The following is a 15,246-nucleotide window of genomic DNA, read 5'->3' on the forward strand; positions in this document are numbered from 1 at the left end:
TATTAAATGATCATGCAATCTTCAGTTTTGTAAAAGTATTATTTGAAAAAAGTTGCATAAAATATCAGAGGTTTCCAAAAATCTAAATGATTTTAACTTTCAACGAATCGGATGGTTTAATAGCCTAAAAAATCACAGCAAACATATTTGTATTGCTGTGCTCATAGGTTTATTTTTTCAATGATTTAGGATGAAAAGGAGCTTTTTTAATTTTAAAAGGTGGTTTATTTCTCTATACAAGTTTTTTTTATTAAAATATGATTAATTGTGATTACAGAGCCTGCAATTAACTCAACTACAAATTTAAATGGAGTCCCAACTCCAAGATTAAAAGTGTTAAATTATAGTTCTGTTCAGAACTCTGTTCAGATAGTGTTTTAATATTATTTTGTGATAGAATCTGAGGTAAAAATGGAAGAAAGAGACACTGAGGCATCAACCACAGACTGAGAGCACAATGTTTATTCATACGTTAGCTACTATAGACTTGTATTACTGATTTTAAAACTACTAATGTGCTCTTCCTCTTCAAAAGAAAAAAGTTGCATATAGTTTTCCCTATTCTCATAGAATTTCTGTACAACTTGCTTTGTTTTATTCCAAATTTACTATTTATAAACTTATTCATGTCAGCCCGATGTTTTGTGTAGCACCTTATCACCATAGCAGATTCGTTGTGGTGTAAAACTATGCAGCGATAAAACTTTTTCTAAGTCTGATTCTGGGCTGGATATAAATCAGACTCACTTTTCTTGTCAAATTTGTGAAAAACACTTTTTTTCTCCTGTATGATCTTGGAATGGATTCATTCTTCTATTTTGTTGATCTGAGTTTTGTCTTCAAGTTGATGACATGTCTTTAGACAATTCAGGGATTTTAAGTATTAGTTTAATGCTTATTTCAACAGAAGTGATTGCAAGAAAAGACCAACAATGTGCTAATGGATTTTTAAAGAAACGACAGCACTCTCCTGTATGGGGTCTGCAAAAAAAATCCTCTATCAGTCAACACAATTATAGATTTGGGGAAATGATTCTTGATTTCAAAAGATGCAACTGATCAGGAGTTAATGAAAGCATTGCTGGGACCCTATTTTGATCCTTCTATTACATTTTCTGTTTTCTTTATCAACTAGAGAAGCATAGACAATAATGTGATGAACAAAATGACATCCATTTTGCAAACTTCAATCTGAAACCGTTTTTACTCAACCAAATGTTGTGCACAAATCTTAAAAGATATTAAAAAATGGAAAAGGAAAATTCATCATAACTAGGTGAAGACTCTGTTGGGTCTCTTTAAACATTAATATTACCTAAAGTCAGAAAAAAGATGTTGTGGAAATATAAAAGGATTAGTTTTAACCTAAATATGTGGGGGCAATGGACATTTTGAGGCTAATTGTATCTTATAGGATGCTCTAAACCTGTTACTGAAAAATAAGTGTTTGTAGCTCTTCTACTGAAGGCTGGAGTCTGGTTGCAAACAGTATCTAATTATGGCCTCTCATTCATCCTTTCAAGCTAATAACACCACAAATTAGGCGGTAGGATTCAATTCCCACCTTCAGTTACAGTAACAGTATTTCTGTCAGCATATCCTGAGAGGACAAGTTAGCAATATATTATTGACAAAAGCTAATCTGGGGTAGCAGCAAACCACAACATTTGTCATCATTAGCAACAAGAACTGACCCCTGTGGCCACTCCTCAACCCCAAAATAACTGCCCCCGCTGTATTGTTTGTCCCTGTGTATTTGTTCCTTGAGGATAATAGAAGCCTACACTTATTTAAATGAGAAACAGAAACAGCATTTATTCCAGCCCTGAGCTGAAAAGCTCAGCTGAGGAAGCCGCTTGCCTATCAGAAATGCATCCAGCTGAAAGCACTGAGGCGTGACTCGACGGACGGACACACACACACAGCACAACAAGGACGGATCAGGATGCCGCCCGTTAAGAAAGTAAATCCCAAAACGCTCGATGTGGCACGTAAATCTGAACGGGATGGCCCCGATTCACAATCAGCCCGAGGCAGACGGCTCTCAGCCTGTGAGCATAGTACAAATCCACTAAACTGTGCTGCTGCGTCCTCCACCCCCCCACTAATCCATTTTCAATCATGCACTTTTTGGATTATACCTCCATGTAATTCTTCTCAGGTATTGTTTTATAACTTAATATTATATTTCAGTTTAGGTGAGGTGGGTTATGAGTTTAGGACACTGCACAGGATTGGATGAGTAGCACAGGTCTGTAAGCAGCAGATTGCAGCTGTGCGTCAGTGGCAGGCTGAAAGGAGCCTGATAAACCTTCTACTCAAAGTCCAGACAGAGCAGATGCAGAAAGGTGGCAAGAATGACCTGATTCAGTCTTTCTAAGTCGATCTGCTTTTTGTTGTGAACAATCTGACCCACAAAAGCATTTTCTACCAACTACATCACTTTGAATGGAGGCTGAAATCTTAAATAGAAAAATTAGCAGTTTTTCCTGAGGATAAATGCCTCTCCCCATCTAACCTGTATTCTAAACCTCCAACAATAAACAACATTATAGTATAATGGTGATCGAATGCAATCAGTATAACAGATTCTTAATTCACTTTATCATTCTGACAAAAAAGAAACCTACAGCTTTTGCATAGGCAATTTTTATCATGGTGGCCAGGCAGGGACCAATGTGCACTGAGGCTGAAAGCAGATAGACGCCAGACCCTTAGGCTCAATCTACACTTTTCCAAGAGGAAAATCCGCAGTTTCCAAATAAAGATAAAAATAGATTTTCCAAGAGTCCTTGCCGTCAAATAAATAAATATATCAAAACACAAATTCTGTCTAAACTAAGGTTATAGCGGGTGATCTTCTTTAAGCTTTGAGTCCTGGAAAAAAAAAGTCCCCTATACTTTTATTAGTAATTGTTTTGCATAATATTAATATTTAGATTTACTCAGACATATATTAAATGGATTTAGCCATTTATTCTCATTTATTCTTTTATTGTCTTTGCCCCATAAATCACAAAAACTACATCTAAAAAGTGCATGATTTCTTTATTTATAATTCTAACTCTAGATTGATGTGAGTAAATAACTACTGTAGGTTTATTAATAATATACAAACAGTCACAGAAATGTCAAATTAATTAAATCATTGCGCTTATCAGTATTACTACAGCCACCCTGTTTTAGAGGAGAACTGCTTGTGAATTGTGTCAACAGGAGTATCTGGTATGGGTGGCCAATCGTTGGTGGCCAACGATTGGCTAAGGGGAGGACATGGCCACCCCTGGCCCGCAACCTAGATCCGCACCTGGTCATTGGATGTGATCAGCTCTAGGAGAACAATTGACAGTTAGCTTTTAAGACTGAAAAAGTTTGCTTGCACTTCTGGTTATTGATTAAGCGTTAAACAACAACATTTATTTTCTTGATTGGCTTCAGGTATTAATATTTGTTACTTTGGGTTTTGTTGTTGCAATTTCCTTTTTTAGACCAATAAATCTAATAGATTAGACAATACCTGGCTGGATTTTCAATCTTAGAATTGATTTGGTTGGGTTAAGGCAATAAATCGACTTGACTGAATTCAAACAATAGTAAAGGCAATGAATATGCCTGTTGGGGTTATACACCAAAGTTTTTGTGAAAACACAGTAGATACATTTTGAAATCCAGTCATATTTGCAAACTTATTTAAAAAAAAAGAATTTTTTATTTTTATTTTTATTTTTTTAGCAATGGTCTTATTTCTAAAATGTTTAGAATAAGACCATTGCTTTGAAAAAGAAGAAAAGCCCCCTGTTGGTGGTTTAAATATGGTCACACCAGATCAACTACTAGAATATGAGCACTATAAAAGACTGATGCAGGAGCTGAGGGTAGAAGATGAATGCATTTGCAAATATGTAAGAATATCACTCTTTGTTTGGTGAGCTACTACAATTCTTGGTGAAAATGGCATTCCGGTCTTAGAATCCCTCTGATATCAATTGCTTGCTCCTTTCCTCAAATGTCTGCTTTCTACACATCATACGTCCTTGGTTGGACTTGGTATAGCATAATTATTAAGGTTTAAAGGCATGTGACTGTATTAAAACAAGGTTGTTGCCCAACAAGGCCGTTTGAAACATCAAAGAACTGTCATTTTTTTCAGTCAAAGTAGTTTCGATGCTCAATCCCAACGCAGTGATTTTTGGTTTTATGTCTTAACCTAAAAAATAACATTTTAAATTCTTAACTTTCCATTTCCAAGAATTCTGAAGTCTGAAGATGCAGTAAAAATATGAATAGGTGTCACATTAATGATTATTCTCTAGTAACTCTAGAACACAGCTTTTTTATTTGGACCACAGGGGAGACAGTTAGAAAATAAAAAAGATGATTAAAACAAAAAATGGATGGGGTTTATACTAGCTGTACACACAGATAAAAATATAGTTTCTGCCTGGCTATTGAAAGATCCTGATCCGTGAAATTTGGTTCTGAAAGGAGAGGCTTGTTTTACTGAGGTTAATGCTTTACAATTATTTTAAAAGATGCACAGAGCCGTCGCCAGCATAAATAAATGATTATTTATAATGACTATTTTTTAACAACTATGCGTCTCAACAAAAGTAATCGTAATAAACAATTACAATGCTAATAGTCTGGTGGTTCTACTGAGATTTTATCTATTACTTTTCACATTTGTTTGACATTGGAATGTCTCTTTAAGAAACTCAAAAGGATATTTTTTTTTTTGAATTAACCCAACCTCCTCTTTTTCTTCCACTTCAGCGGATAAAGGCAACATTACCCTCCATTGAACATTCGTAAAAATCCAATACCTCTGCTCTTGGTTTCCGGCAGACAGTGATGTGAAAGAAATAAAGAGCTTAGACCATCAATCTTCTAATAACCATTAGAATATGACAGGAAAAAATAAAAAAGAAGTAAATAATACACAAGAGACGGAGAGACATATTGGAAAACAGAACCCTGTTCTTGTGTCTCTCAATCTAAGAGTCATCGACCAAACTCGCTGATGGATTTCTAGGCACGTCCGTCGCCGGTTCATGAATAGAAATCCTTCCGCACATTCAGACATTCTCATTGGTGACCTCCAGAACATCTCACATAACACCATCCATCCTTAACACATTAATATGAACTAGTGATTGGTGTTTAGCTACTGTTTTCTGTGAAACGATCCCCATACAGAGCAGGAGCTTTGTGTTTCTGGCCCTTCAAGGTATAAGAATGAAACAGGCCAAACAGTCTAAAGAAGAGCTTCAGAAATGTATTGTGAGGGAACATTTTACAGGGTGTCTTTGTGTCGAGTCAATAAAAGAGGGATTAATTGAGCTCTTTGGTAGCCTCGTGTGGCGCTCTCTCCTTTCTTGTCGCTGAGCGAATTACAAAAAGAGGCTCATGCCAGGCGAGTTGCCCTTGGGCTCAAAGAGGAGAGGGGAAAATGAGAGAGGCAGCTGTGTGAGGAGCCGTCTCCCTGGATGAGGTTGTCTGTACCTTGTTTCCTCAACCTTTCCACTATCACAGAGGTAGCTCTGAAGATTTATTAGGTGAGATTTGAACTCTGCCATAAAACAAAGAGATGCCATTAGCGTACTTTGGTCACTGATTTGGGACAATAAATCACTTTCTTTCTGTCTGTTTGGCTCACATGTTGCTTAAAAGCTTCGCTATAAAAAAAAGATGGTCACACATTAGAAATGACCCTGATAAAGAAATTAGTTTGTCTGCTTATAAAGTTGTTTCCTATGTCAAGTGTTATGGAGTCTTCATCTCATGCACCACACATGACAACTGACATTTCTTTTTTTAAAACTGTTTTTGAAGATACATTTTCGGATTTGCTTATTGGAACAAATTGGTTCATGCAATGGCTTCTTTTCTGTACGTACTGATGCAACATATTCTCATTATCAGTTCGTATGAAATCCTACGAAAAGTTATGCACAGTATTTCGTACGTTTTGGACGTTTTTCCTCGAAAAAACAGATCAGTGCACATGCGCAGCCAGACAGACGAAAAAAGCAGATCCGCGGACAGACGTAAAACTGGGAAAAACAGTGCAATACCTACTTCTTGATGTCTCTCACTAGGTTGCTTGCTGTTTTGTATCTTAGGGTTAGGGTCAGGGTTAGGGTTAATTGTATGTTAAATTCTATGTTATTGAATGGTGCGTAAGATGCGCATGCGCAAGGATATCTTGTCTCGAGGCAAGACGTAAAAATACGACGAAATACCACGAAAAAAACGTCCAAAACAGACGAAATTACGGTGCATAACTTTTCGTACGATTTCGTACGTGTCATGATGGGTTTCAGAAAAGCCCAGTATGCAGAACACCACGGAGACAGATGAAAAGTTTAACAAGTTTAATTAAGCACAAGCACAACGATTAAACTCAGGAACTGGTTCAGGCCTGGGGGCAGGTTCACTGGAGTCTGTGAGGATGACAGTTCAGTTAGCTTGGGAGCAGATGAGTTTGAGAGTTTCTGATTTATACCTTGAGGAGTCCGGGTTTGGCTTTGAGAGAGGAACTGTTGGGTCCAGAGATTGTTTAGTTCAGCAGAGTTCAGTAACCGCTTCAGCGTCTTGCTTCTAGCGTGAGGGCAGACCTTGACTTTGGGTTTCCAGCTCTTAGTCCAGAGCAGAATCCAGAGAAGAGTCTTCAGGTTTGGCTCAGAGGGCAGGCTCGGCAGGTTAAGCTCATCCAGAGCTTACAAGGGAAACTGGATTCCTGTAAGCAGAGACAAAGAGGGATTAGAATCCAACCAGGGAACAGAAGCAACGAAGGTACTCAGGAGATGCTAGGCTCAGGTGCTAACCAAACTGGATAAACACTGCAGCGTTGAGGCAAGGTCTGAAGGCCGGTTATATACTGGAGGATCCTCCTGATGATGAGATGCACCTCAGGTGTGTCGAAGGCTCAGCTAAGGAGGATCCACGGCAAACTCTGCTGGAGAAAGGTAGAACTTCTCCAGATCCCAACACTACGAACTGATAATGAGAATACACTGACTGAAAACAGCCTAACATAGAACCTGTACTCATATAGATGGCAGCATTACTGAGCTTAAATTGTTTTTTTTTTTTTTATTTAGACACATTTATGAACACTTATTGGAATGCCTTAAAAATAACCTACAGAACTTTCACGGATTTTCCACATTACAGATATTGGGAATTTTATTTGGATTTTATATAATACACCCACAGCAGGTAGTGTAACATTGTAGAATAAAGAGGAAAGGTTGAGTTGTGTTCACCTATTTTTACAAATAGAAATCAAGAACTCGCATACGTATAAACCGCTTTGCTTAGAAGCACCAGCTATGGACCCAATAAATAGACTGAATATTTTATCCATTCTTCTTTGCAAAATTGCTCAAGCTTAGTCAGACTGAATGGCAAACATTTGTACATATTGTCTTGCCACCGATGATCAATGGGATTTAGTTCTGGGCTTTGACTGGGCCATCCTGACAGGTGCTTTCAGATTAGGATATTTGCCTTTCGGAAGGAAAATCTCCACCTTAGTCTAACCAAGTTTTTTTTTGCCTTTTTTAGAGTGGCTCCATCCATTGTGCGTTCTGAATAATGTGCAGTGTGCAGAAGCACAACACGCTCTCAAGCACCAAAAGTTCAAATTTGGTCCAGAGCTCCAACTTTCACCTTTATGTTGGTTGACTTATGACTTAAAAAAAGTGTTTGTCTTCTAGCCACTACATACATTCCAGATTTGAAACTATGACCTGAGGAAATACCACCTGAGCTCTGGTTCTCTGTGGCTCCCCCAGAGTTACAGGGAGGGTTTTTGGCTGCTGTTCTGGATAATATCCTCCTTTCCAGTTTGATTTAAGTGGACAACCATATCTTTAATTTTAAAATAATTTCATTTTCAGTGCAACTGGAGATTATCAAATCTTGGGGTTTGTTTTATAACTAGATGTTGTTTAGATATCTATGACCATGTGGTCTAGATTTTTATTGACCACTCACGTTATTTAACAAACCAACAAAGCCTTCACAAAAACAGCTTGATTAATGTTGAAAAAAAAAGGCTTCCTGAAAAATGATTGGTGCTGCCAAATGCACTGAGACTCTAGTTTAGAGACTTAAAAAACAAAAAAAAAAACGTGTTGCATTTGTGTTTATCTCAGGGTATCAAATGTAGCATAATGTACCCCAAGTGCACTATTAAAAATTGCTTTAGTAAAATACAATTAAATCAAATTTCCTCTTTTTTTTCCTACTTAATCTATATTCTTTTGGCTAACAATCAATCAATTAATGTTTGAGGTGATAATGTGGTGAAAGGTGAAAAACCATTAATAGGTGTGAATACTTTTAAAGCCAATTATCAGGTTCAATAAACGTGTCAATCTTGGAACAAGTTGCCAAACATTAATTTTAACCATTAAAGATTCAGATGTCTGTAAAAAGAGGGTTATTTGTTGTTTTCTATCTGTTTAAAACCTCCAAAGGTATAAAAAAAAAAATCCCAAATGCTTGTGAAATATAACCTTCTGTTGTCGCGCTCTAGGATCTTTACTGTGATCATAATAAAGCGATAAGTGATGAGAAACATCCTCAAACTCATTCATAATTAGTGTTAACTTGATGTTTGTGTGGTTGGGTTCAACTGCTGAGGACGGGCTTCCGCGAAGAATTAGACTTCAGGTGAAAGTCAATTGTCAAAGCCTTAGCGCCTCATTGTGTCTGAGAGCAGCGCGTCTGGCCGCTCGCTGCTGTGTCTGAGGCGCTTTCAAGGAAACCACCCGGACTATTTTTATTATTTATGTTTTAGCCAGCTTCATCCTGCTAAAAAAATATATTACGTTGAAGGGTTTTCTACACCGTTGAGCCCTGACTGTGGTTACCGGGAGCTGTCCATTTTACCCCTGGAACAACGGACCCCAGCCCCCGCTGCAACGCGCCTCACCGCGCAAACATGTCCCGCTTTAAAGTGGATTTATTAGGCTGCAACCGGTCACTCCACAGGGCTGATCTGAACGGAGAGAAGCACTGAAAAAAACAACGGTAAGAGGCTCAAACAATTCAACTTATTGATAGGACTATTATTTTGTAATGAATCTTGGCGCAGACGCCTGGGGCGCGTAAAGTTTTTGAAGCTCCGCTGTGACGCACGCCGGGTAGGTGGCCAAAACCTGTGCGTCGTTTGTAATGAAAAGTACGATTTAAGAGCAAGAGCTTTCTGTTTTCCTTTTCTCTTTATCTGCTTGTGTGGTTTAGTTTCAGGTTGCACCTTTTCAGTGCTGAGAACAAACAACCAACGTCTTGGTAAGAAATCAGATGAAATCTTGACGCTCGAGTTAGAAGACAGGCTTCAAATATTAGAATTTATATTTTAGAATGTATTTATTATTTACCCTATATCATCTCTAGCGGTTTATTTCAAGGGCGCACGTAGGTGGAATCTGTGCGTAAAAGAATCCGTTCCCTCTCACCTTTCCTTTGTACACTTTTCGGTCTTTCTTTGATGCCTCTGATTCTAATGAGGACCTCACAGGTGAAACTTCAGCAATTTTCCTGACCTGCATTTTACAGAGACTGAGCTCCTAACGGGAAACCTCCGACACACCGAGACGTGTAGGAGGGTTGTCAAACTGTAACCCGTGCGTTAAGTGCCATGACCCAAGTCCTCTTGGCACAACCCGCCTCACCCACTGTGATAATCAGTTAAAGTGTGAATCTGGGAAGAGCTGGAGAAGCTAGAAGAAGAGAAACAGACTCTGATTATGATGAACTCAAAAGATTAATCTGCAGGAGCGCTTTCGGAAAGATTACTTTAAATAAAAAAAATAAATACAAGGTCCTGATCAGACCACTGCATGTGAACCATCTCACACATAGGTACTATGTCAGTTGTCCTTATTATATGGGTGTTGGTATTGGTCCAATTGATCTACATTAAATTTCCCTAATGAAATCGATGGGAAAGCATGTGGTGTCCATGTGAATCCCACATGACTCCACATGTTGAACATTTTTCGCCTCTGAGTGCATTTCACATAAATGTAGCAACACGTAACACATGCAGGAAAACTTGTGAAAAAAAGTTTCCACATGTACAACAAAGATGGAAGATGTTGGAAAATTTTAGATATGTTCTGAATATGTGAAACGTTCTCATTCATTAAGGAAAATATCAATTTCCTATGTCTGAGGGGTTAAGACATAGACTCCTTTACGCATGATAAAATGATGAGAAAAGGTTTAATACATGTTTGTTAGAAATACCAAAATAGTATATATTTGAAAAATATTTTGTTGTTGTTGTTTTCTGGGCCTCTTTGTAATGTATCCACAATTTTGCAGTGATGCTAATATCCTAATATTGGTCCTATGAGTTTCCTCAGTTGATATTTGAGGGCGGGGTAATGAGTGGTTGACTTATATCTGAAAACTGTTCCTATAAAGGACAGAAAAGGATAATGCATATTAATAAATAAGCATACAGGGGAAATTAACCAAGCTTTTCTTTCTGATCTTACATGATAAAATCAAAATTTCACTTAAGACCATGACATTTCAAAGAAACATGTGATGTCAGATGATATCAGCCCAAGTTTTCCTTCCACCCAACTTTCCATTTATTTGCTTGGATGCAGTATTTCCTTATGACATCAGTTTCCAACGCTCAGACTAAAAAAAAACTGTTGGAAGTTAGCTTTGATGCACTTAATGAGTATTATTTGAACTGTTAATCACAAATTAGAGCAGAAAAGATCCAAGTGTTGGCAAATTGATTGGTACATCTCTGCCAGCCTGCTTCTTTTTCTTGTATTAAACAAATAAATCAATTATTGCGCACTCCTATTGGAAATGCGTTTTAGATTACCATCATAGCTCAGACAAATATTTTTCAGATGTAATCCGAACTCCAAGATGTTCTAAAATTATCCAGATGTCTACTGCTACTTTTATTATTACTACTTTTGACTTTTTTCTAAACGATATAATTCCTTTGAGGCTGCTGGGGCGCGCAACGTTTGGGACACTAGTGAACTCCACTAAAAGAGGTTCAACTCCTCCCTTTGGAGTTTCTGCGTGGTCCCGACAGAGAATAATGGTGCTGATGCTAAATGTGAGCGGCTCGGTGGTGGCTGCAGTTTGAAGACGAGCTGGAGGAGGTGGGGATAAATACCATAAAGGTGTGTGTGCGCGTGTGTGTGAGAAACCAGAAGGAAAAAGCTGAGTGCGCTGAGCGTGAGCCCGGGAGCGCATTATCTGGGCGCTCGGTGTGGCACGGAAACGCGACCGGGAGAAGATGCGGATCTCCTCAGCAGTCGAGAATAATAAGTGGTGGGCTTCATGCACCCCCAGCTGAGAGACAGAGATCTATTTGTAGGATGAAAATAGAAGGATCTCTACACCAGCGGGTCAAACTTTCCCCCTCTGTGGTAGGATTTCTTTAATTCTTTCTTCCCTGACGCGGTGATGGAGCGCCACTTGGGAGAGAGAGGATGATGGACACTTTGGCACCTGCAGCTCTCGTCCAGAAATCCCTCCGTCTCAACAACAAGGCGCGCTGCTGACCGAGCCCTCAGGACGGTGATCGCTCATTTATTTTGAAGTGGCAGGAGGGTGGAAAAAAAAAAAAAAAAAGATTGGAAGGAAAAGAGTGAGCTGGGGATGGTGCGCGCAACGATTCCTCGGAGACCGACGTGCGCACTCATCACATTCCCACCGAGGAGCGCACCTTAAAGACAAGAGCTTCGTTTCTCCTTTCACTGCTCATTCCCGCTGCTCTGAACTTGTTGAACATTTCTAGAGAATGGACTTTAACCAAGGGACGTGATAAATGTAAGTTCTTCCTTTGTTCGTGAAGTTTGGGTTGAATTTGAGAACAACACGGAGGTGGAGTGATGAGAAGATGATATGTTCAGGCTTTGCTGCATTCCCCCCTCCACCAATGAGTAGAATATTGAGGAGACAAATACTCGCGGAGGTGGGAATACATTTGGAAATCAGGCGTTTCTTTGGGGGCATTTTGGGATGCGCCCCCTTGTGGAAGCTCTTCCTACATCGCTATTTACGGTATTGCATTTGAATCAAGCTGTTCGGTTTATCGCTATTGCATAATTATATAAACAGACTTTACATCAATGAAGTCAAACATTCATAGTTTCAGTTTTAACATTTGCTGATGATCCCATAAAATAAGACCTGATGCAGATGTTGGCATCAGCAGAAGCTGTTAAGAAACAACAAGTTATGGCCTTTATACTAACTTTTTCAAGAGACATGTCCTCTACTGTTATCATAAAAAAGGATTAATTCACGTTAATTATCAATCTTTGGCTCAGGGGCTTTACATAATAAAATAATTTGGGACTGAAATTTATAGCAATTGAATTAAATCGACTTTTTGAAATAATTTAAAAATCAAATTACAACATAAAAGCACTCATATGTTAAAGTAAAATTACATATCTTCAACACATTTTTTTTTACGAGTAAACTCATTATTTAGGTGGCATAGCCTATCTCAACATATTCTAATGGAAATTAGATTATATTTAGAAATTTAACGATGCGCCCCCTAGTGGAGCATTTGGCCACATCGCTATTGTATACATCATTACTTTAAATACTTAATGCCTTATAACAAGTGTGTCAGTTTTATAAGAACAGCTTTACACACTAGATTTTAGCATTATCAAAAAGATACATATATATATATATATATAAACAAAAGAAAACAAAAAACTATTTAAACTGATGTTCAACATTTAAAAAGAATTTTGAAAGATATCAGATTTATTCCAGTAAAATAGACATTCTTGTATATGTATGTATATATATATATATATATATATATATATATATATATATATATATATATATATATATATATATATATATACTTTAGAAAGATGACTAATTATTTGCATTCTGTTCAAATTAATAGGGTTTTTAAATTATGGCCACAACAAATAGGTAATCTAAATAAATTAAAACTGATGTGTTTTGGTGGATTTCTCCACTCTAGGTGAACTTATTATTAAACTTAGACTTGACAATAAACTGTGGATCTTTACTTCTGAACGTTTAAGGACACGCCCCCTTTTGGAAGCTATGCAATGCATTGTTACATTTCAGCCAAACTTATTAGCTTAACTCCAACGTGTCATAAGTAAAGCCTGATATAACCTGTGTTTTGTTATTACCAATGTTTCAAGCCTCTTTTAAAATAAACCACTTCAAATATGCTCAGGTTTATTGCTTAATTTCAGGCAGACATATTAAACTCTCTTTTATTTCAGCCCTATTTTGTTTCTTTAAGAATGGGCCTTCTACTCTCATCGAAACGATTCTTGTTTTTATGGCAGAAAGAGTCCAAAAAAAAAATCCTGGCTGCTGTCCTGCAGGGCTTCCATGTTTCCCTGCTTCAGCACAGCTCAATCTGATGATTGCAGTTTTGCAAAAGTGCTGTTAATCAGCTATTCATGGAGATGAGCTATGCTGAAGCAGGGAAACCTCTAAAACCTGCAGGACAGAGGCCCTAGAGGGCCAACTTTACACTACAAGAACAGAATTGTTTTTTTTTTATTTGAAGTAAAGCAAAATATATCAGTTTTGTAACATTGCTCCTCCAAGGATAAAGTGAAACTGATGATAAATTCATCCTCCAACAGTACGGTGATCATTTACAAGACAAATAGCAATGAAGATGAAATTGATGGCTGTTAAATAAATGTACTTAAGACATGTTAGCATGTGACTCTATGTAAAACCTCTGATCACACTGTTGCTTCCCATATCCATAAATGCATAACTATATCTCTGCCAAGCTTTAATAGCTTGTATTTAACATTTTAAGATTGGCTTTATAAACAGTATAAAAAGTCATACTTTTAATGGATGCATGGATAAAATACCAGGCATATATGGAACTGAATAGAAAGCTGTTGATAAACCCTGTAATTACTTTTACTTTATTTATTTCCTTCTATTGTTCAACTAAATCATTTGCCCGTGCTCTTAGTTGAGCCAAAAATGGACATTGCAATTGTCTAAATCATGTTTATCCCATATCATTGCAGCTGATGTGCTGCATTTAAAGCACTTTAAAACGTCACTTATGGGAGTACAAATGAAAATTAGCCATTTATGTGTAAATGTTTTAATAGCTATTGTCCCATCCTGAAAAATAAACTCAAGGGGCTAGACTTTACAGCAACATCTTGAAGGGAATCAGATATTGCTGTTCAAATCAGTGTTAGCTGATTTATATTACTGACTTTAAATCCCTGTCGCTTGACGACGCTGTCAGCAGGCTGAAGCTACCTGGCTGATCATATCCTTGAGGGCCACTGTGCGGACATTTTCAGTCTCCAGATATGTCACCGTGGTTGCAGAATAATCTGCTGGCAGCCTTTTAGGAAAAGTGTCTTTTAATAATGCATAAGATGTTCCTGTGTCGCGCAGAGAGGAATGCTTGGTGGCGAGGAGAGCCGGGGGGGTTGTGGAGGGAGGGGTGGACCCTGCCTCTGCTGTCTCATTGGGTGCTGTACTGCTGTGTGTGCAGAGGTTGGAGTAACTGGGGTCCCTGGGGGTATTTTAGCTCAACTCAGGGCAGCAGAGCCGCAGTCACCCTGTCAGAAGTGCTGCCCCCGCAGACGGCGGGTGCACGCAGGGCGGTGGTGGAAGGAGCTGAGAAGAGGGAATGACAGAGGGCTGTGGCTGATGCAGCTGGTGAACGAAAGTTAAGCAGGCACGGCTTTAGCAGTCAAGGACTCGCATGCCTTCAGAGGCCATACTTGTCTGAGAGGAGGCTGATCTATGCAGACAACTCCTGGGGGTCGTAGAATATGCCTTTAAAAAAAAAAAAGATGGAATTTGAAAACTTAAAAAAGGGAGAAACTTGTTGAAGCTCAAATTTCGATCCTCAGATGATAAGAAAACCTCAAATGGAAGACCAGGTGATATCAGCTTGTTTTTCTCCTCAGTGGTGAACAAGCAGCATGAACAAGTATTGAAATTGATTTGAAGTATTTTTAAGCTCTGGATAAAAAAAATTGAAAGAGAAAATAGATTTGAGAATACAATTGTGTTGACAAACTTCATTCTTTCTCATGAATCCATCATGTGTGCAAAGTGAAAGAGATTGAAGAGCATAGGTAAGGTGGTCTGTTCATCAAGATCACTGATACTGATTTGAGACATCCTAATCAGACCGTCAAAATAAGAGTCTATAAGGTAGACGCCGCTACAAAT

At 38.2% G+C, this 15,246-nt stretch overlaps 1 protein-coding gene across 7 annotated transcripts in view; it reads left to right on the top strand.

Annotated features, from left to right (window-relative positions):
• Nucleotides 1-8,731: 8,731 nt before the first annotated feature.
• The window catches only part of ntng1 (netrin G1), a 168,173-nt gene continuing 161,658 nt past the window's right edge, over nucleotides 8,732-15,246 (top strand). For 6 of the 7 annotated variants that reach the window (XM_015374996.1, XM_015374999.1, XM_015374997.1 and 3 more), the window contains exon 1: nucleotides 11,155-11,829. The gene's annotated coding sequence lies outside the window, so the exon portion shown is untranslated. Of the gene's footprint in view, nucleotides 9,043-11,154; nucleotides 11,830-15,246 lie in introns of those variants that run through there. The other variant, XM_015374994.1, reaches the window with a different exon arrangement.

This window comes from Cyprinodon variegatus, unplaced genomic scaffold (genome assembly GCF_000732505.1).
Source record: "Cyprinodon variegatus isolate N-32 unplaced genomic scaffold, C_variegatus-1.0 Scaffold111, whole genome shotgun sequence".
In the NCBI taxonomy this organism is placed as follows: domain Eukaryota; kingdom Metazoa; phylum Chordata; class Actinopteri; order Cyprinodontiformes; family Cyprinodontidae; genus Cyprinodon; species Cyprinodon variegatus.